The sequence below is a fragment of the Strix aluco genome, chromosome Z (assembly GCF_031877795.1).
Source record: "Strix aluco isolate bStrAlu1 chromosome Z, bStrAlu1.hap1, whole genome shotgun sequence".
Lineage (NCBI taxonomy): Eukaryota > Metazoa > Chordata > Aves > Strigiformes > Strigidae > Strix > Strix aluco.
Window position 1 is genome coordinate 10696516 of NC_133971.1, and position 22915 is coordinate 10719430.

The window sequence follows — 22915 nt, forward strand, 5'->3', positions numbered from 1 at the left end:
AAAATATCATCTTCAGTAGTCTAAAACCATATATTGTCATATTTACATACACAGGGAGGTTCCTTGCCAAAAGACCCCCACAACCTAAAAACATAAAACCAAAGAATAAAGCCCTATTTTTCAGTAGTACTGAATTTCCAATCTATTATACTTTCAGCAGAAGTACCATGAAAATATGATTAATGAATGGCTGAATGCTCAATCCAGAAGCAATACCGAAGAGCCTCATAAGGAATGCAAGTCTATACAAATCAATAAGACACACATTAGAAGTCACTGCTACTGTAAAACACTTCTCTCTATGCTCTTCTATTCATTATTTTTCTGGTCTGCTTTTGATGATTTCTTCCTCAGCAAAACCTTGTGTTGTTGACTAGCCTAACATCCAGACTTTCCAGCCTTCCCTATCTGCTTCCTCTTGGTACTGTCAACTAGACACAATTAATGGGACTCCAAGCACACACCAATCCAGATGTTAATCAATGACAGGTGCAAAACTGGAGAATACCAGAGTGGAAAAGTTACTTGACTGTCTTCGAACTGATTGAACTGCCATGGATAGAAACTAAACTTTGTTTTCTAAATCCAGTTCTACTCAAGGGGAACTGTTTAGAATCCTGGCTATCAAATAACTGTCACAAACTGTGGCATTTATTACTCTAAAAAAATAAATAAACACCCCAAACATGAGATCTATTAAAAGGTGAAAGGACAAGAAAACAATTCATTATGTGCATCAACTATTTGTCATAGCCCCACTGTACCTGAATCTGTATTTTGTATTACTGTTAAATCACTGTTATCTGTTTGTTACAGGTCCTATAAATCTGCATGATAGCAATTGTGTGTGTATGACACATTCCTACAAATGCCATAATTATCTTGTATTAAAAATGTCATGTTTTTTTCTATTAATAATAGTTGTGCCTAATGATTTAGGAATGGAAATTAGTAATATAACTCTATCAGAAAAGTATGGTACAGAACATTTTATTACACTTAATTTAGATGTGTTACAAAACTGACTTCTATATTGGACATAACTCTTAGGGAAAAAAAAGAGTGAATATATTTTCTGGAGGTAGGTACAGAGTTCAGCTGAAACAGGCTGAAGATCTTAACTGGCTGAAGAAATTAGTATTATTAACTAAAGACCTCAGTACATGAGGGCTAATAATATTTGTAATCAGGAGAAGCTGACTACTGATACTTTCATGTTTTACATCTGTAGGTTGAGTTACATTTTCACTGTTTTTCAAAACAGGATTCTAAGACACCTCTTTTGCTTTCATGATAGCTATTCTGTGGCCCTTAGGGGATAGCAGAAATAAGAAGATTGTAAGGAAATACCTGTGACAAATGTCATGAGGAACATTTTCATATTAAGGAAAAAGAAAATTCAACAGTTAGCAAAAAATCTTAATTTTAAGATTTTTTGTTTTAACACTTTAAGACAGTATAGAAATGAATGTTTTACTGTTGTATAGATAACTCTGCCAAGCAGCATAAATAGCTTTAGATGCTTCTTCAGACCCAGAGGATCAAAACAATACACATCCCTCCATACTATCCTAAAATAGCAGAATCTATCTCCTTCTCCCTTCATACTTGTTTCTGTGATAAAAGAGCTGCAAAACAGTTTTGAGAAAAAGGAGATTCTGTATGTCATACAACCAGAAAGGGTTTTAGAGTAACTGGTTTAGCTTTAATTATGTTATTCTTTCCTCTTTAGCTAAAGAGGATATAGCTATTATGTATAAAGCTAGAACATTCCTGATTTTCAAATAGCCAGACCTTCAAAGGATACCAGCTTCTGACAAAGAGCTGTAGGTTTGCTTGTTGAACTACAGCTCATAGATCTACAGTTCTCTCACTACAGCAGCAATAATTTATACACTCCTGGGCATTGTGCAGTGTCACAGCTTCTGCAAGCTGCCGCAGGACCAGGAAGAAGCTGGAAAGCTGTGCTGTGTAATTACATTGGACAGAGTCAAGCCCAGGTTAATGTATTCTCTTCCTCAGTGGGGCTTATTAGCCTGTCTGCCAGACTGGCTTATTATCTCAGGCACTTCAGAGCTCTAATGTAGAAGGCACAGGAGTTTCCTATTGACACCAGGAGACTGGTGAGAGTCGAATGGAGGACTGTCTCAGTGAGACATACAGTGAGGAACGTTGAGGAAACTGGATCTGGATAGCATGGATAAGGGGAGAGAGAGAATATTATTGCATTCAACTACCTATAGGGAGGATACAGGGAGGTAGAGTCAAACTCTTCTCAATGATTTATAGAGAAAGGAGAAACAACAGTCGCAGTTTGCACAAAGTAATATTTTGAATGGACATAAGGAAAAAATAATCTTCACAATGATGATGGTTAAGAACAGAAAGTAGCTGCCCAGAACTGTTGTGGAATCTCCACTCTCAGAGATGCTCAAAGCTTCACTGGTGAAGGCCCTGGGAAACTTGATCAAACTTTGATGTTAGCCCTGCTTTCAGCAGAGGATTGGATGAGATAGCTTCCAGAGAACCCTTCCAAGCTAAATTATGACTCGGTGATTCTAACTGTAGTTACAACTAATAATAATATAGTTTTCTAAAAGGAGAACAGAAATGAGAAGCCCAAAGCATTCTTCATTCCTTTGCCTTTCCTTGAAGTGATACTATGCATTCATCAGCTGTAGGCATCAGTCTGTGCCCTCCCCACAACAGGACTGAATTTTGTATTCTGTGCTTAAAACTAACAGCTAACACTTCCTGTTTCATTATGTACCATGTTATAAAACAGTTTTGCAACTCAGAAAAGGGAATAAACACTTCCTAAGAAGCAGACAGTATTACCAATATATTAGTTGTACCCCTTAGATGTGTAACTTGCTTTCAATCTTTCTAATTATTCCGTTTGAGATTTACTTTTTTAATTCCTACAACAATTTTGAAATATTGTGGCTTGTACATGTGGATTCTGGGCTAGACTATGTTCTTTCCTCATAGGGTCTGGTGAAAGGAACGTTATGGAAATGACTCAAAGAAACAAAACCAGGCTATGATATTAAATATTTTAACAAAAATAACATTTCTTGCTATACTGAATTAGTATTATAAGAGATTAAATACATTATTTCATAATGTCTGTCTACCATGACCTATTTGGTCAGCCGGCCATGCTTCCTAATGCCATATGAGAGGGACAAATGTCCTGGAAGCATTAGGTAGGGCTGTATTTGTATGTTTTCCAGTCCACAGGAGGAGAATGGAAAGGATGCACTTCTCTCATACTTAAATGAACTTCTCTGATAGTTTAAATATTACAATGGCCATCTTCCTGAAATCCAAAATTATACACAACTTTAAAAACAAATTCCATCTTTGTACACTGTGCTGGGTTTGTGTGTGGCAGGGTTTTTGGTAGCAGGGGAGGGGGCTACAGCAGTGGCCCCCGTGAGAAGCTTCTTGAAGCTTTGCTGGCTCCAAGTTGGGCCCACCTCTGTGCCAAGGCCAAGACAATCGGTGATGCTGGCTGTGCCTCTGTGACAATGTATTTAAGAAAGGAAACCTGAGAGGGTGTCCTGGTTTAGCCAGGATAGGGTTAAGTTTCCCCAGCAGTGGGGGGAAGCTCTAGCCGGGTTATTCATATGCCATGCTGACGTCACATCCTGGCACGAGCGAGGGAAGAATCGGTGATCATGTGGGTTGGCGCAGCCGGTTCTTTCTTTGCTGTATCGGTATATACTTTGCTCTGTTCATTGTTATCCCTGTTATGCTTATTGTTATTGTTTGTTGTGTTGCTGTTGCTCTGTTGTATTAAACCTTTCCTTATCTCAGCCCCAGGGCTTTGTATTTCACTCCCGTTGTGGGGGAGGGGCAGCGGCCGCATGGTCTCAGACCCTGGCATGGGCTAAACCATCACAGAGGGGGTTGGGGGACTTGTGAGGAAGAGTTATGAGGACACCTATGCAAACACTGAGGTTAGTGGAAGAAAAGAAGGGGAAGAGGGGGAAGAGGGGGAGGTGCGCCAGTGCAGAGATCCCCCTGCAGCCCCTGGTGAAATGGCAGGGACCTCCCTTGCCATCCACGAAGGTCACCAGTGGAGCAGATGCCCATCCGCAGCCCATGGAGGACCCCACATCAAAGCAGGTGACTGCACCTGAAGAACGCTGGAACTCTGTGGGAAGAAGTGCCCTCTGTTGTAGTTCAGCAGTGGGAGGACTGCAACATATGGGGGTGACCCATGCAGGAGCAGCCTGGGAATGGCTGCAGTCCGTGAGAAGAACTCATGACAGAGAAAGTTTGTAGAGGACTGTCTCCTGTGAGAGGTACTCCGCACTAGAGCAAGGGAAGAATGCAAGGAGTCCTCCCCCCTCCCTGAGGAAGAAGGAATGTCAGGACTGACTTGACCCTCCATTCCCTGCACTTTACACTGCTGGGAGGAAGAGGTAGGGAAATTGGGAGCAAAGCTGATCCCAGGAAGAAGGGAGGGGGGGGGGGAAGGTGTTCTTAAGATGTGGTAATGCTTCTCACTGTCCTACTCTGTCTGTTAAGTGATGTTGTTATCAGTGTCTGAATTTTCTTCCCCTAACAAGTCTGTCTTTCACCCATGACCATAATGGGTGACTCATCCCTCCCTGTCCTTACATCAATTCCCAAGTCTTCTGCTTTATTTTCTCCTTCCCAGTCCTGAGGGAGAAGGGGTGAGTGAGCAGCTGCATGGTGCTCAGCTGTCCTCTAGGCTCAAACCACGACATAAACTTACCTTCTTTACATGCAAGACCAGTGTAAATTTATAATGCTCAAATCTTAGCATTGATGGATAGACTCTTGGTGCTGTTGCAGAACTCCTAATTAAAGCCACAGCTGGAGGAAGAATTATAAGGACAAGAAGAAATCTGGAGCAATTTTAGTTCCTCTCCACAAAACACACTCAATCCTCTCAGCCTTTTTGTAAAGCTCAATACCAGATGAAGAAGCATAATTTGCTTCTCACTACACTGCAGAATAAAAATATTTGCATAATGTCTATTTGAAAGCTGACTGCTATATGGTACTGCCACCACACACAGAGCATTAGCTCTCCTTCTAGTCTTTCATTTGTTCTTCTTAGGGAAAGAGATCAAAAATGCCCACTCTGAAAATGATTCTCAAATGCTGATGGTACACATCAGGCAGAGAAAGTAATCTCTGCATGCTTCTGCTCCTGGTTTGGGACAGTGTAACACTGACAGCTAGAGGAACTGACAACAGGAGAGACATTTATGGTCTAATGTTATATGTGTTTTCATCATGAAAGGAAAATGTTAACTGCTGTCTACAAAAATATTTCTTACCACCCAAACCAGTTTTCTTCCCTCTCTCCTCCTTCCCTACACTTTTTCATATACTTTCCTTACTTTTGCATAAATTCACTGCCTTCATACTTGTCCATTTGGGAATGTTACTTAAAATATTTAGGACTCAGGCACGTGTTTAGCAAATGGCTGCGACTTTTGCTTTTCTCCAGTGGCCCATTTCCTCTACCCTCCCAGCTCACCCTGCAAGGTATCTCTGGTGGATGTTTCCAGGAAGAAGCTGGTGAAATGGAATATGCGAGGGCTGCTGAGCCACTTCAGCACAGAGACTCACTTCAATGGCCACTGGAAGTGAGTTGCACTAAGATACTGGATTTTGGACTGAAGTGGCCAAGGAGTGCTCTCAGGCTTCCTCTTCTGGCCAAGCTCCGGGGAATGCAAACATTGTGAGGGGATGGTAATAAAGTCATGGGGAGAGACAGATTCCTGTAAATATTTGCAAAATGATCTCCACCTCATCCTGAAAAAGATCCTGCAGTTGCATCACCAGGGAAGGTGATGGCTCAGAAGAGATTTCCCATCAGCAGAGGCAAGAGCAGCAGGGCAGTCACTAGCCCTCTTGTCAGAACAGCAACCTCTGTAACAAACCCCTGGAGAGCGTGGGCAAAAACTTCTTGCCCTTCTGTGCAGCAGCAGATTGCTTTGTCGGTACTGCACCTGCAGCAGGTCCTGCAGGGACCTTGCATGACCACGTGGAGTGACTAAGAGTTTCAGTCCTGGCTACATCTGTTTGCTGCAATAGCTGTGATGCCAGGGAGATCTGGCTTGTTCAGAAAGCCTGTTTCCCATGAATACCAGGTAAGATAAAGCAGTGATGGGTTTTCACCTCCTGAACACATCATGTCCATACCTATGTCTCTAAGCCTTACATGTAAGTATACCTTAATGTTCTCCCACTTTAAACTTATGCAGGCTTCTAAATCACATAATCTGGAACCATGATGGCTAAATTAAAGAGATTATTTAAAGAATCTCAGAGAAGCTGTAGTATTGAATTGTCTTCTACCTACTGCTGCTCTGTCCTCTTCACCACTGCAATTCCTCTCCTCACAACCTCCCTAATATTTAAAGAGAGAGTTTGGGAGTTATAATTCCAATAGTCTTCAAATATTTCAATGGGAAATATACCTCTGGAAAACAAATACAAGTAGCTGACAGTCTGATCTGATAGCTCTTCTTTTAAGATGATGTAATACTTTGTGCGTAACTATCTGACTATTCTAGCAGTAAGATGTGACCAATATGACATTTCTGATCTACTTTTGCAGTTGAATAGGACTGCATTTCAGAGCAAAACAACATATCATACGTCATATTTTAAGGATTTCAAAAGTTGCTATGACAATGAAAATGCTGCCTTATTCACAGAAGCTATGAAAAATAGTTAATGACATCAGTGAAAGATGATAAAGATAACACAAATGGCTTTACATTTGTTAAAGGCAAAGGACACACATAGAAAGGTATGGCTGATCAGGTAACGCTATGTATCATCCTCTTCCAAAGACACCATCTTTTCTTATTATTACTTATTTATTGATAATGTCTGTATCCTTTTGCTCAACAATATTTACCCAGGCAGGATCAGGAACTTTTATATGAGAACTGCTGTTATGTTGCTCATAATGAGGGAGACAGGTCTTCTCAGGAACATGCCTAAGAAGGGGTGAGCAGCTGCATGCAACTCTGGAAACACTCAGAAAGAAATGACAGACATGCACAGAAGTGCTTCCCATAATTTCGATGGATTGAGTGAGTCCCATAATTTCAAATCCATGCTGTCTAGCACAACAGACCAAACCTAACAACTGATAACCTTAAATTTCCTTACAAAATGAGACAAACCATCTGAGTGTTTAACAAGCGTTACACAGACAGATACTTCAAAAGTTTAGGTCACAACACATGGCTAACACACTAGTGTTAGTTCCCACCTGTGGCCAGTCAATTCTTCTTTATGCCCACCCAGATTTCAGGCTGTTAGCAACTCCAGAGACATTTGCACTTTGAAGGGTACTATATTATGAAGACTCATTCATATAAGAACTGATAAGCATTCTTTAGGATAATTGTGAATATAAATGAAGCTCAATAAATTATTCTTAATATTTTTACAGCACCACTTGCTGTAATTATCTGGTGGGTAACTATGCAAAAAACATAAGAAGAAAAGATCCTCAACTCTAGGCGCTTACCACATACTTCTTTTTTATTAATTTGCTATGAAATTTTTTACATCTTAACTACAGATTTTAAATGTTGTTATTTTTTCATAACTTAACAGTTAATAGAATAGTTGGGTTTTAAGGGAGCTCTGGAAACAGCCTAGCCCAACCTCCCCACTCAAAGAAGGGCAAATACTGTGATGCTTTTAAAAGTGACAACTTGTTGGAAGAAAAAGGCAGTAAAATTGATAGTATTTCTTCACTCTTGCTGGAGTTCACATTAAATTCCTATGGATTACTTATCACAAATAACAAATTAATCTATTTCTCCCTCAATGCTTAAAAAGAAACTTCCAAAAGTCCAATGAAACACAGTGGTGCTGTGCTGTCGCTGCCTTTGTCTTTTGTACACCTACCAAGTTCCATCAGCTTTTGCCTGCACCCACCAGAGCAAGTGGAAAAAAGCAAAACCTTATGAAATTTTACCTTGAAAACTGTGGTGTGTGCTTGAAAAATACATGATCCAGCAACTGGACCTACATGTTTAGACTGGAACACATGTATCTGGATACATACCTGTATCACAGAATGACAGAACTGTAGAAGGGTTTGGGTTGTAAGGACATTTAAAGGTCCAACCCCCCTGCAATGAGCAGGGACGTCTTCAACTAGATCAGGTTGCTCAGAGCCCCGTACAACCTGACCTTGAATGTTTCCAGGGATGGGGCATCTGCAGCCTCTCTGGGCAACCTGTGCCAGTGTTTCACCACTCTCACAGTAAAGAATTTCTTCCTTACAGGTAGTCTAAACCTATCCTCTCTTAGTTTAAAACCATCACCTCTTCTCCTGTTGCTACAGGTCCTACTAAAAAGTCTGTCCCCATTTTTCTTTATAAGCCCCTTTAAGTATTGAAAGGCTGCAATAAGGTCTCCCCAGAGCCATCTCTTCTCCAGGATGAACAACTCCATCTCTCTCAGCTTTTCCTCATAGGAGAGCTGTTCCATCCCTCTGATCATTTTTGGGGCCCTCCTCTGTACCCGCTCCAATATGTCCATGTCTTTCCTGTGCTGAGGACTGCAGAGCTGAATGCAGCACTGCAGGTGGGGTCTCACCAGAGCGGAGTAGAGGGGCCGAATCACCTCCCTTGACCTGCCAGCCACATTTCTTTTGATGTAGCCCAGGATATGGTTGACTTTCTGGGCTGCAAGCACACATTGCTAACTCATGTCCAGTTTTTCATCCACCACTACCCCCAAGTCTTTCTCCGCAGGACTGCTCTCAATTGCTTCACCCTGCAGCCTGTATTGATAACGGGCGTTGCCCTGACCCATGTGCAGGACCTTGCACTTGGCCTTATTGAACCTCCTGAGGTTCACATGGGTTCACTTCTTGAGGTTGTCCAGGTCCCTCAGAATGGCACCCTGTTCCTCAGGCGTGTCAACCACATCACTCAGCTCAGTGTCATCTGCAAACTTGCTGAGGGTGCACTTGGTCCCACTGTTGATGTTACTGATGAAGATATTAAACAGTACTGGTCCCAGTACGGACCCCTGAGGGACACCACTCATCACCTATCTCCATCTGGACATTAAGTCATTTACCACTATTCTCTGGATGCAGCCATCCAGCCAATTCCTTTTCCACCGAACAGTCCACCCATCAAATCCATATCTCTCCAGTTCAAAGAGAAGGATGTTGTGGGGGACCATGTCAAAAACCTAGATGACATCCATAGCTCTTCCATTGTCCACTGATGTATATACTGTCCAGTAGTCTTATATCACTGTATCATAATATCCATTTTTATACATTACTTAAATTTATATCAATATATCACTACACATTTCTCTATGTCGTTCACTGACTTCACCAGTATTTCTGTGATCAGTGTTTCTGACCACCCCCAACCACAACAGAGAGGAGTGCTGCCTTTTCTTTCCAAGTTGCCTCCACTGAACCAAACATGATTTGTTCCATTCCTCTGCCTTTCAAAACACTTCCTACATGCTGAGAGGATGCATTAACAAAAAAAAGGACTTCCAAACTGCAAAATCAAACAGTCTGTGTTTGAAAATAATCGGAAAGATAACAGAGTTTTCTGCAAAATGAACATTCATTTAATGGTATTTCATTTTTCTCTCCCACAGTTTCTGTGTGACTGCCTCATTTAGCAATCTTTAGCATGCCAAGAGGAGTTACACAGATTGAAAGCTCAGGCTAGCAGTGAAGGCAACAGTGAGTCCACAGTGGAAAAGGGGGGTCCTATGCCACAATTGCTCAGCTGTCACCAACCCTGCTGCTATCATTCTTTTTTATTGAAAAATATTTGTACCTCAGCTTTACAAATACAAAGGGTCAGAAATGTTTGAAAAATTTTCTGCTTTACTAAAAAATGACAATATACAACAGAAATGCTTTTTCATAGAGGCATATTCATTTTGAATATTGGAAATTTGATCAAGAAAGATTCCAGAGGTCCAGTCAAACTTCACACAGAAAAGGAATCAAGATGTCCCCAGGCCAGTGCCATCTTCAAGCAGCCCAATGGTTAGGAAACCTTGTCACTCCAAAGAAAACTGTTGAAAGCCCTGTCTCTCATTGCTTGAAATGGCTGTCCTTGAAAACACCTAAATTCTCTTCTTTATTAAAAATCGTAAAAGGTGAAGCTTTTACAAGCAAATAAACAACAAATCTAGACCACTGAAACACTTCAGTAATTGGATCCTTTTTTTCTAAGCATCCTATTTCATATTTGCCTGAGAGAGTGCAAATCAGGAAGTCTCCTAATTTAGGTAGCCATGTTTTCAGTGTGACAAACACAATTTATTTGACCGTCATAAGCAAAGAAGAGACTAACATACATGAGTAGAGTTACATGTGTTTTGACTCTGTAATGTTAGCAGAATAGTTACAATGTAAACTGTAAAGCTTAAGGAAACAGTTAAAGCTGATTTTCTTTGAGAAGCATGAGGGATTTAGACTGATATGAAAGTCCCTACATAAAATAATTTATATAAGTTTAAAGTATCTAAGTATATCTATAACTTATCTAAATATGTAAGAATAGAGAAAAGTTTATAAATATATACTTTTATATATATTTACACATATAAACAATGATTTATATAAACAAAAGCTGCTTTTTGTTTTGGAACACAGCATTTGAGGCGTATTAACAATTAGATGGTATCAAGCCATATGAATTTTCAAACCTCATTTCCAAATTGCATCATGTTGATATAAGAAGGGGTGCTAGTGGCAGGATACTTAAAAAAAAAAAAAAAAAAAGGTAAAAAAGTATTTCCTTCAAGCACTGCGCTAGGCAATAATTTTCTCATTTAAATGGAGGGAAGAATTACTTCCTGATCCCACCTTAGATAGATTAGTATGTAAAACAAAAGAATGGGTAGCCAACATGACCTTATTTCTAGTATTATCATATAAAACATTATTTTTATTAAATAATTCCCCTACCTTTAAGAAATATTAAACTAATCTTAAATCCTTTCGTACTCTTGGAGAGATGCCACTTTTTTCTGTGAACAGTGCCATTAAATGCTGTTTATGGTTTGGAGCAATCTCATCTAAATGCTGACAACGATTTTCTTTGGGTGGAAAAAATAAAAGACACCATTCAGAGTAACTAATTTATTTCTCACTTCAGTAATTTTTAAACATAAAAGGACAGCGTGATTCCAGAAGAATGAGGGGGATTCCTAGGTTCTGTTTTTCCACTGTCATGAACTTTGTGTAGACATTAACTCATCTTTCAAATAAATGACAGTCAAGTCTAAATTGCTGTAGTTCTGGTTTGTTGCTGTTTTATACTGACCTCGCCTGATACATTCTTAAACATCAGAAGTGAGAAATTGACTTATCACTAGATTCTTAACAGATAAGTTAAATTCTTAATATATTCTTTTTCTACTTTGAAATAAATAACATTATAAATTTATTTCACTTAATTCATGCACATAATTCCAGTAACACTGAGCATGTCTGTATCTGTCAAAAAGAAAATAGCTTGTGCAAAAGTGAGGCAGACTTACTATAGACAGTATGGTACACTCATGTAGATATAAAGTCTACAAGGCCATTGTTTATTTTCTTTTTGTTGGCATTGGCTATTTTTGCAGCACACACATAGCACCTACTTCTACCACCTTTGCCTGCCAGTATTCCGGACATAACTGAGAATATATAAGCACAATTCAAGTGTCATTGCGGAAGTACTGTATCCAGACAACTAATTGAAGACAATTTTTTCTAAAAGTACAGTCTCAGAGAAAAGAATGTTGTTCATCCTAATGTACACCACATTGAACACGAACTTCATTCCTGTGAATATATGTCTAATAGAATAGCAAAGCTAGGACAGAACCTTAAAGGAGCTTTGTGAATCACTAACTGAGAAAATTCAGAACAGAATACAGTCTCAAAATTACATAAGTATATTATACATTCTTCATTTTACACTGACTCTCAGGTTGCCTTTACATTGCAGAAAAGTAAAAGGGCAGACATCCTCCTTGCCAGAAGAATGCCCACAGAAGCCAACTTCCATATTGTTTTTCACATTCCCAGTGCCAGCAATGCCAGGTTTCATCAAAAGTTGTAACCTGTATAGCCAGCTCCTGACCTCTGAGTCTCCTATTATTTCCAGCTTAAAGCTGACCATCATAACTTTTCTATATCAGCAGCAGTGATTACTAGAATTCACTCATTTCTAACATCTTTACTCTGACCTTATTTTTTTTAAAGTAATAAACATAAATTTGTATTTTCTATTAATTTCTATTCAAATTCTCAACCAAAAATGTTGAGATTTTATTGGAAGTGTTTGGAGTTATTGGGGCTGGTTGATGAAATTCTTCTCTTGCCACAGAAATATTAAGCTTTGTTTCATATTTTCCTGCATACGTTTTGTTTAATAGTCTTTAAGACAGATGCCACCTGTGCCCTGAGCAGCACAGTGCCTGTTGCCAAGGAAACAATATTCTTCTCTTGCATCTTCTTTGCCTCCCTTCCCTTATTCCAGTGTCTCAGCATCCTTTACATCAAGGGCAAACAGAAAAAGCTTTTCTATGATGGCTGACATATATGAAAAAATAACTTCAAATATTCTTGTTAAGTAGCATAATTTTCTAGTAATATCACAAAAATTGTGACTTTTCATTAAAACTTTGTTTTGCCATGAATATGGAAAATCAGAATAATAATAGATAATAAGGTATTTATAAGCATTACACTCCTACTACATTTGCAGACCGTTGATCCTACTCAGCCATATGCACAGAGCTGTCTTGATCATTCTGGAAAGGTCTTTATCATAATTTCCTGCAACCCAGTGGAAAAACTCATTAGATGTAACCGCAGGTACAAAGATTTTCCTCAACAATGTAGCCAGGATTTAGTAGCCAATTACTTGCAACAAAAAATAAAACCCAATCTAAATAGTAAAGGTGGATCATAGAAAATTCTGCATACTTATGGGTTTCCTATAAGGCCCTTGTTTCCCAACAGTACACTTCTAGTTGTCTGAGCACCTAAACAAGAGATGAAGCAACCTGATCTGGAGATGATAACCGATTTCCCAGAGCCAGAGGAGTACACCTGCACACCATTATCTCACATTTTATTCCTGGGAAACAAAACAAGTTCCCAAATATTGTAAAAAAACAAAAACAGAAGAAAAGAGGAGCCCAGGTTTCATTTAGTCATTAACACAAAACCACAGAATAAAAAACAAACACAGAAATGGACTCAGAAATGGATAGCATTACTCAGCCCCTAGAGAAATCATGGTTTAATTATTCCCAACTGCAACAATAACTGCATCCATTTCTGGTTTCAGAAGACAGTGCAGGAATTACAACCAGGCAGTGAACGTCATGTTTTGAAACCTCTCCATGCCATTAAGAAATAGGAGATAGATGTGCCCGGGCCCTGGGTACACCAAATGGCCATGCCTGCTCTGCCCAGGTTCGCCACCTCCCCAGACACCCTTGTTCTGGTCACAGCCCCATCCCTGCTGCCCCCCAGAGTGCTTCCCCCACGTGAAACCTCACAACCAGCTTGCCTTAATGGCTGAACACGCAACCTGGGACAGCAATCTGTGGCTCCCCACCACTGGTCAGAGGAAGAGATAGAAGAGAATGGTCATTTACTATGAGGAAAAGTGAAGCTTTCCCAAAACTCTGTTGCAAAGGCTTTTAGTGTTCTTTTTTAAAAAAGAAAACAAAACTGTGAACTACTATTATTCATTCTGTAGACAAAAAAGACATAACATTGCTGTGCCTCCTGTTATGTTCAGGTATTTTGTACCTCCACGTGAGGATACCTTCACTAACAAAATACAGCATCCCAAATAAGAAAATGCTGCAGTCATGGAGGGTCCTAGACCACACCATAAGATATGAACCCTTTAAAACAAACATTTAATGAAAATAGCTTTCATTTATGAGGGACTTCTTAAATATAATCAAACTGGGCTGCTAAGCAACGGCATACATACTATACGAATGAATAAAGACCAGGAAGGTTCAGGAAACCTGGACTTTGCTGCTTTCTCTGATGCAAGATCAGTGATGCCTTGTGAGTGATATTCTCTGTACACTCAACTTCAGTGGAAAATTCAAAAATATTACTCTTGCCAACAATTATGTTCATAGATATCAGTGGAACCCTTGACAATAGCCAGCTAGGTAGGTATTTCACGTATTGAAGGATCTCGTGCATAATTCCACTTTGTATCTTGGATTGTGATCTTGTATCACTGAAGGAAGTAAGATTTATATTCACAGACTTCTCTAAGCCCATTGTCAAACTTTTAACTGCAAGTGAAGCACTTAATATTGTAAAATATACACACCCCTCTGTTTGAAAAAAGACAGTTCTAATGACTTTCCTAAAATTTTAATGGAAATGATCCTATCATCCTGCACCACCTAACAGCCAAATCTGTCACTGCATCTGCATGAAACATGCTAAAGCCAAAAGTAAGCTACAGGGCTTGCTGTTTTCTGGGAGTATGTATCTGAGTTAAAACACACCGTTTTAAAGTCAACACATTTCACAGTGATGCAAATGGTTGAACTATGTTTTCAAAAAACAGATTCTGAGGTCCAGAATGATGTTAAAACCATACCAGGTACTTCTATTTATTGAAATGACAGGAGAAACCTATCATTTCGATCCAAAAACATATTTTCAGCATACTCTGCTAGTCATGAAAACTAGATGGAATGCTTTTTTTAAATTGTAATTAGTACTAAAATGAATTTTGACTATCAGGAAAAGCATGAATTTGAAACATCTTCCTTGCACCAGCACTGCAAAATGTGATTTCAACAGTTCAAATTAAAATTTCACGAGTGGTATATTTATTTTGACAGTCTAATAAACCTGATAGTGAATTAATATGGACACTCCCTGGAAGTGTTTTGGAATTTGATTGTATGAATTGAATATTCTGTATGTTGATTAGATTTTGGGGTTATTGTATTTTATTCTAAAATTAATGCTAACTTAAATATACTTATCTGAAGTTTTGTATATCCTTCCATCATTTAAAGCCCTTATATATCCAACTAAAAAGGCATTTCAATCTCTTACTTTAAACAAAATCAAGTTATAGCCAGAAATAAGCAAGCTATTATCCAGCTTAAATTCATTCTTAAAATCCTTAATAAAAGGCCAAAGAAACTGACATTTCAATAAATAATATTTCTATATAAAAATTAAGCACACTTTAATGTTTTAAAGAACACTATATTGCTGTGCTTGTATTTTAGCTTGTTTAAGGTAGTGTGTGAGATCAACATACGTGAGCAAAATTAATTATCAGCTGAATTAGAAAAGAATAAGTACAATACCAGAGAATTCCTATTAAATATTTCTACCTTTCTATCAAGTTTTAACAGTTATGACTAGAAGTAATATTTTCATACAGCTTCAAAATAATTAACTTATTCTTCTTGAAAAGGCATTTTCCTCTTTTCTGGCAAGATTTTTCAGAGTCATAGATGATTACAGTAACCTGCTTATGAAGAAATACCCATGCCCAAGCAGTAATTTTAGTTGCTTGCTACTTTTTTCCTCTAATTAAAGGAAGATTTTTTTTTTTTCTCCTTAAAGTTAGCGATGTAAGCAGCCTTTCATCATAAACCACAGAATGTCACAGCAGGAAATAATACAATCATATCCAAGTAACCAAGCTATCTTTTTTTTTTTTTTTTTTTTTTTAACATATTCCAGTCTTAACAGGAGGTGGTGCTGAGAGGCTGAGAAGAATAATAATGAATCTGAGTATAACGCAGACTGTGACACAGAGCCAAATTATCTGCTTCTAGGTGAAGAAAACTTCCACTGAAAACACCTCAATAGATGATTCAGTCTTTCAGGACAACAGAATTTGTTCTTAGAATTTAAAACAACTCTTCATTTTTTATGCAGTACCTCAAAACTTTTCAGTGCTCCAATTCTTGCTGCATTAAGGAAACCTTGTTGTTCTTTTGTAGTCTACATGCATATCATTGGTGTCCATTAACTCTGAGACATATTTTATAACATATTTTACAATTTTTGAGCTGATGGATTGCTACAGCACGGAGGCATCTGCAGATAGGGTCTCAACACTTAGTATGGCTCAAAGGGCCTTGGGGATGATTCAAGGACATTCTAACATTTTCTTCCTTTCTGTTTTTTGGGAAGCGGTGCACAAAGTAGCCATCTCCTTAGCACAAAACCCAAATACATGTAGTTGTAGCAGCAACTTTATGAAAGGGTTCAGGTCCTCAAATCTTTCAAGACTTTTTTTCTTAGGTATATCAACAGAAGTGTGATAATGCTGCAGCTTTTTTGTTGCTGTTGTTTTCCAAAATAGGATCTGTGAAGTTTATTGGTGCATTCATTATCAATACACAAAAAAGAAGCATTTGAATTCTTTCAAATATATTTATAATATGCTGAGTTGTGTTTTCCTATATAGTCTATTGTCTTGACAATACTTTTCACTCCTCTTAATGAAGGCATAATCCAAGCACTGCCTGAGTAAAAGCTTTTTTGATTTTAGACAACTATCATGTGAGATCTCACAGTCGCTTTAGAAGTAGCCATATGCATCACAGCACATGAAAAGATATGTTATACGTACTTTAAGTAATAGAAATTGCATTAGAAATCGTGAAGCTGGAAGAGATTACTGTGATTACCTAAATCAACTTCTTGTTTAATGCAGATCATTAAACTGCCCTAATTTAACTTGTTTGAAGCAAAACATGTCTCTTAAATACACTGTTGAAGAATCCACAGAAAACCTTGGTAAATTCACTTAGTAATTACCTCTTGTATTTAAAATGTAAGTAGTGTTTCTACCATTAAATTTCCTAGCTTCAGCTTCCAGTCATTCAATTTTTTTTTTAATATTTATCCACTAGGTAAAGTGGTCTTCCCTTATTACTGTTGTTTATTTGTCAGTTTGTCTGTGCTGTCATTGGATTACCTTTCAGTTCATTGTTGGAGAAGTAAAATGGGTTGAACTCCTTAATTTTATCACTACAGATTACTTTTTGCAATTTTTAAACTTCTTACTTTTTCACAAATGGATTTCTGTTCTGTTTTCTCCAAATAAAGAACAAAAATATTAATTAAATCCTTTTTCTTTCTTAAGATTGGTAGGCTGACAGCTTTCATCTCATTCTGTATAAAGTGGATTGCTAAAACAATTTGTCTAACAATCTTGAAAACCACTCCTCTTGGTTTTAGATTCCTCCTTGCATCCTTTCACTTTATCTGTTTTCTACACTCATTAGTTTCTAATTTATATACTTTACTACTCACATTCTCTGCTTTTGTCACGATTCATATGTTTCAAATAGATATTTGTCTTGTTCGATCAAGATTTTTTCTTTCCCTTGACTGAATTTTATGTTTCTAATATAATGAAAAGTGAAAAAAATATTGTAGTTGTCCATACTCAACACTAACAATGTACAAGCAAGCTCTGAATAGAAGCTTTGTAATAAAGATTGCTGAGGCTTCTGAGGGCGTCTGAAAGGTCAAATATTTTTGCATATGCTGCCCTTGTGTTAATATGTTTTAGGATCAGAGGTAGCCTGCACCTTTCCCTTATCTCAAGACATTCCTTCATTTCAAAGCACTAGTGTCTCCCTGTTCCTGACATTATATAGTCCTGAAAATATAGAAAAATATATTTAATTCTCAGACAAGACTCGATAAAGGACAAATTTTTATTAGGCAAATTAAAGTTGAGTGTGTTTTATTTCAAAGTTTAATCCTCTTTCCTCCTTTGTCAGAGCAGATTCTTGCATAAATCTTTGCTCTGCCACATCAGTTAAACTTAAGAAGCTCTGCGGGACACAGGGTAGCAAAACTTCTTTCTGAAACACAGTCAAGATCACAGACTTAGACTTTCAACTCTGTATTACCAAGGATATAAACTAAACAAATACAACACTTTTCTTTTTTCTTTTTTTTTTTTTTCCCCCTGCAGAGATAAACCTTTTCATCTTAACTTTTTTCCTTGGTATGGTTCCAGATTTCTCAGTCTGGTGGGTTGAAAAGATGGTAAAGATGTTTTTACAAAACAGCAAGTCTAGCAATTCTGGCAAACCCTGAAGGGAAGAGGGATCATCAGGGCATTTAGCAATATCTATTATTGCAACAACAGAAAATGTCCACCAACCTAACAAAGAATTGATTCTGCCATCAACATTCTTCCTGGAATATGTTCAAGCAACATTCTTAGCATGTGACTGCTGAAAGAGGAGCAGGAAATTACATTTCTTTGCTTCTTGATTGCCTCTTACAAATCCATTATGTAGGTGTGCATAGCATCAACTCAAATATCAATATTTACAGAAAAAATATTATCATGGAAAGAGAAGAAGGCAAATATTTTGTATATAAATCAGCATGATTTTGAAGCAGAAAAAAATTTAAATTGTCTTATGCATAAATTTTCAGAACTGAAGTATTTTTTCCTTCTCACAGATCATGTCTGTTACCAGATCCTTAGGTAGCAAAGGTAGTTGGATGTCTCAAAATTTATTTCTCAAAGGCAAGCTTTCCTTCAACTGGTTTAAAGCACATACCAGTCCAGGTGTCATGACAAGATTAAATAGGGATCCATGTTACTCTGAAATTACTTAGGCCTGCAGTCAGCCAAGGAGGAACTGTGTCGGTATCTTATCTTTTAACCACACCTGGCTTTAAATTGTAAACACATAACATTAACATGTTATTTTAAAAAGAAATAGAAATCCTAATTAATTCGGCCTAGTAAAACAACTTCCTGAAATCTTAATTTTCACTTTAAATTTGCATGACTGTAAGTGCAAGAGTCACACCTAGATCCTTTAGACAATCATTCCTACAAGTTATTTGCTAGGTGGCTAGGATCAAATTCCTTGATCTGACTCAGCCTGCATATCTGCATAACAGGTGTAAAGTTTCACTGAAAAAGATTTATGACAAGGCTCTATTATTTGTTGTAAATAACCAAGTGGAACAAATCATAGGGGCATCCTACAGCAGGGGGAGCTCTAAGACAAGCTGTATGATCTAACATCACACCAGTTAGAAATAAATTATAAAGTACTAGAGAAAGGAATGCAAGGAGGAAAGGGATTTGATGAGAGACAACATGAAACAAAAGTCATAAAACATTTTCTAAATATATTTAAGAGACAGACAGAAAAGAAATCACTGATAGCAAATCAAAATATGATGCTTAATACAGAACATTATTTTATGGATTATAATTTACTAGAGTATAGCATAAAACTATCAGAGTTCCTACTTACAGCTATGGCCTGAGGTGGAGAGGAGGTGAAAGGAAGTCAATGACAACTATGAAAAGCAGTCTGACAGACCTTCTAAAAGAACAGTTTCAGATAAATCAGTGAATTCTCCTTTCTTGTAATAACAACAAAAAAGTATTTGAAGAACAAGTATCTTCACTCTCCCAACATACTTAACACATCATTTATATCTTAGTAAACTACACTAGATTTTGTTGTTGTGTTCACATTGATTTTGAATTTTTCTAACAGATAATCGAACATTTCAGGACTCTTGAGGTTTTTTTAAACTTTTTTGTCATGATCATTGTCTAACTCATTAGCATCAGCCTTGGGGTCAGATAGTAAAAAGAAAAAAAAAGAACAAACATCTGGATATCTAGTTGTTTGAACAATTAGATAGATAAATGTGAAATGTAATCAAGTTCTCAGAATCTGGTGAAAGCAAGTATAAGTCGAAAATTCATCTTCAGAAGAAAATGGTCACCGCTCTCTAACTCACTGCAACCATCATTCCTGCTTGCAAAGTGTGTGATCATCCAAGCCACGAGCAGCCAGTTTTGCCAGGAGAATGCTTTGCTGGCTAAAAACTGGCTGGCTGGCCGGGCCCGAAGAGTTGTGGTGAATGGAGTTAAATCCAGTTGGTGGCCGGTCACGAGTGGTGTCCCCCAGGGATCAGTTTTGGGGCCACTCCTGTTTAACATCTTTATTGATGATCTAGATGAGGGGATCGAGTGCACCCTCAGTAAGTTTGCAGATGACACCAAGTTGGGTGGGAGTGTTGATCTGCTCGAGGGTAGGGAGGGTCTGCAGAGAGACCTGGACAGGCTGGAGCGATGGGCTGAGGCCAACTGTAGGAGTTTCAACAAGGCCGAATGCCGGGTGCTGCACTTGGGCCACAACAACCCCCAGCAGCGCTACAGGCTTGGGGAGGAGTGGCTGGAGAGCTGCCAGTCAGAGAGGGACCTGGGGGTGTTGATTGACAGCCAGCTGAACATCAGCCAGCAGTGTGCCCAGGTGGCCAAGAAGGCCAATGGCATCCTGCCTTCTGTCAGAAATAGCGTGGCCAGCAGGGACAGGGAAGTGATCTTGCCCCTGTACTCGGCACTGGTGAGGCAGCACCTCGATGACTGTGTTCAGTTTTGGGCCCCTCACTACAAAAAGGACATTGAATTACTCGAGCGTGTCCAGAGAAGGGCAACGAAGCTGGTGAAGGGTCTGGAGCACAGGTCGTACGAGGAGCGGCTGAGGGAACTGGGGGTGTTTAGTCTGGAGAAGAGGAGGCTGAGGGGAGACCTCATCACCCTCTACAGCTACCTGAAAGGAGGTTGCAGAGAGCTGGGGATGAGTCTCTTGAACCAAGTAACAAGTGATAGGACAAGAGGGAATGGCCTCAAGTTGCACCAGGGAAGGTTTAGACTAGATATTAGGAAGCATTTCTTTACAGAACCGGTTGTTAGGCATTGGAATGGGCTGCCCAGGGGTGTGGTGGAGTCCCCATCCCTGGAGTTGTTCAAGAGTTGGGTTGACATAGCACTTAGGGATCTGGTGTAGTTGGGATCTGTCAGTGCTTGGTTAACGGTTGGACTAGATGATCTTCAAGGTCCTTTCCAACCTAGATGATTCTGTGATTCTGTGATTCTCTGGTGACAATTCATCTGCATCAGTATTGGTTTCTTTTTTTAAATAATGTATATTGCATATGATTACATTATAGAGAGAAAAATATCCAAAATAGGGACATGAAGACAAATGAAATTCTAAAAACAATAGTAACAAAAGACTTTAGGACTTTTTGATTCATGAGCCAAAGCAAAATAAAGTCTGATACAATTAAATTCTATTAACAGTTGTTTCCCACTTAAACTAGGAAAAAATCGTTTGTACATTTCAGGGAAATATGTAAAATGTACAAAATTGGTGAACATCTTAAAATAACTCTATGATCAGCGACAACAATTATGAATAGGAGACATTGTGAACATGCATGTAAGAGGGCAACGCTATGCAGAATCTAATTACCAATCTTTCTCATCCTGAAGGTGGCATTTCCTAGCCTCAATAGTTGTTAAAACAGGGGCATGGCCACTAATATTTTTTCCTTTGGGACAGGCTGGGAAGTCCCAGAAATTTCTGAAAAGACCACTCTATGAACTGCTTTGTGTATGTGGGTGAGTACGGACTCTGCAGCAAACCAGCTGGAATTTGGAAGTTTATCTGGCTATGTCTCCCCTGGTATGCTCAGCAGTAAAATGTTATCACTGGTTTCTAAAAATATCTGGCATCATTTGAAATCCACTTCATTTAACTCTGTAATAATCTCCTGAATCACACAGACTAATTAAAACTATGAAACACTGTTTCCTGAATATCTTTTATAATTTTCTTGCATTTGAATGTATATAGTGGCACTTGTTTCTCTGGGACAGGGTAATTAAAAGGCAGATAGCATCTTCCATAGTTCTTTAATAACTCTGAAAATTACATTTAACTAGTAACTAGAGGCAATGAGTGGACCCATAATGCTAGTGATGATGTCTTTTTCAACTTCAGAGATTGAACAGGATTTCTGCAAAAATCAGTTACAGGATTATGACTTTGCAGTTGAGGCTGTGAAGCTTTAGTTTCATCGTTGGAGGTTTCTCCTGCCTAAACCTCCAGTGACTCAGCCAGGATGGCAGGTATCACACTAGGTCATACATATACACATTTTATACACTTCGGGAAATTATAGCTGCTTTGAACTGCAGAGAGCAGTTCTGCCACTGAGAGATAAGCTACCACTTTTAAAATAGAGTCTACAGAGCCAAAAAGAGACGTGACATGAACTATGAGCCTAATTTGCAAAACATCTATTTCCTTCTGGAGAGAGCATACTAAAAAGCTGTTAATAAAATTAACAAAAAGTAAATACTGCCTGTGCTTAAGCTGACCTGCAGAACACTTTGTGAGTGGGAGTAAAGGACACAGCTCCCTGCTTAACTCTGGCACATAAGTGTGATTAGCGACTAGATTTCCTTAGTATCCTCCTATCTTCCCACCACCCTATCCCAGCTTCAAGAGAATAAATTCATTATTACAAATAGAGAAGTACATTTGGCTTTAAACGGGGTGGGGTGGGGGGGGTGGGGAAGACCAGTGGATCTATTACATGTAGCAAAAAGACTGAAAAGGCCAACATGATGAATCAACTGAATTAATTTTCTACATTAAGATCTGTATTCCAGTAACTTCTACAGGCTCCAGTGAGTTACTGTACTTAATACTGTGTACAAATATGGGAGACAGCTGCTCTATCAAAACGCCTAAAATTTAAAGGGGGAAAACACAAATGTAACTGGCCAGCTAAACAAGTGAATCAGTAATGGAAATTTGATTAGCTCAATTGCTTTAGAATTTTTTTTTTAGCTATTTAAACAATAAAACATAATTGAAGCTACTAAAATAATCTCTCAAGTTTTTCACATTAGAATAAGAACAGGCATGAACAATCCCAAAGAACTATTAAAACTCGAATGCTTTATTATTCTGAAATTAAAAGCTGGTAAAGAAAGGTGTTAGCACTGGCACAGCTGTGGAGTTAAAG

At 38.4% G+C, this 22915-nt stretch overlaps 1 protein-coding gene across 3 annotated transcripts in view; it reads right to left on the bottom strand.

Moving 5' to 3' along the window:
- The window catches only part of PDE4D (phosphodiesterase 4D), a 422326-nt gene that overhangs the window by 236081 nt on the left and 163330 nt on the right, over positions 1-22915 (bottom strand). The window lies entirely within an intron of this gene.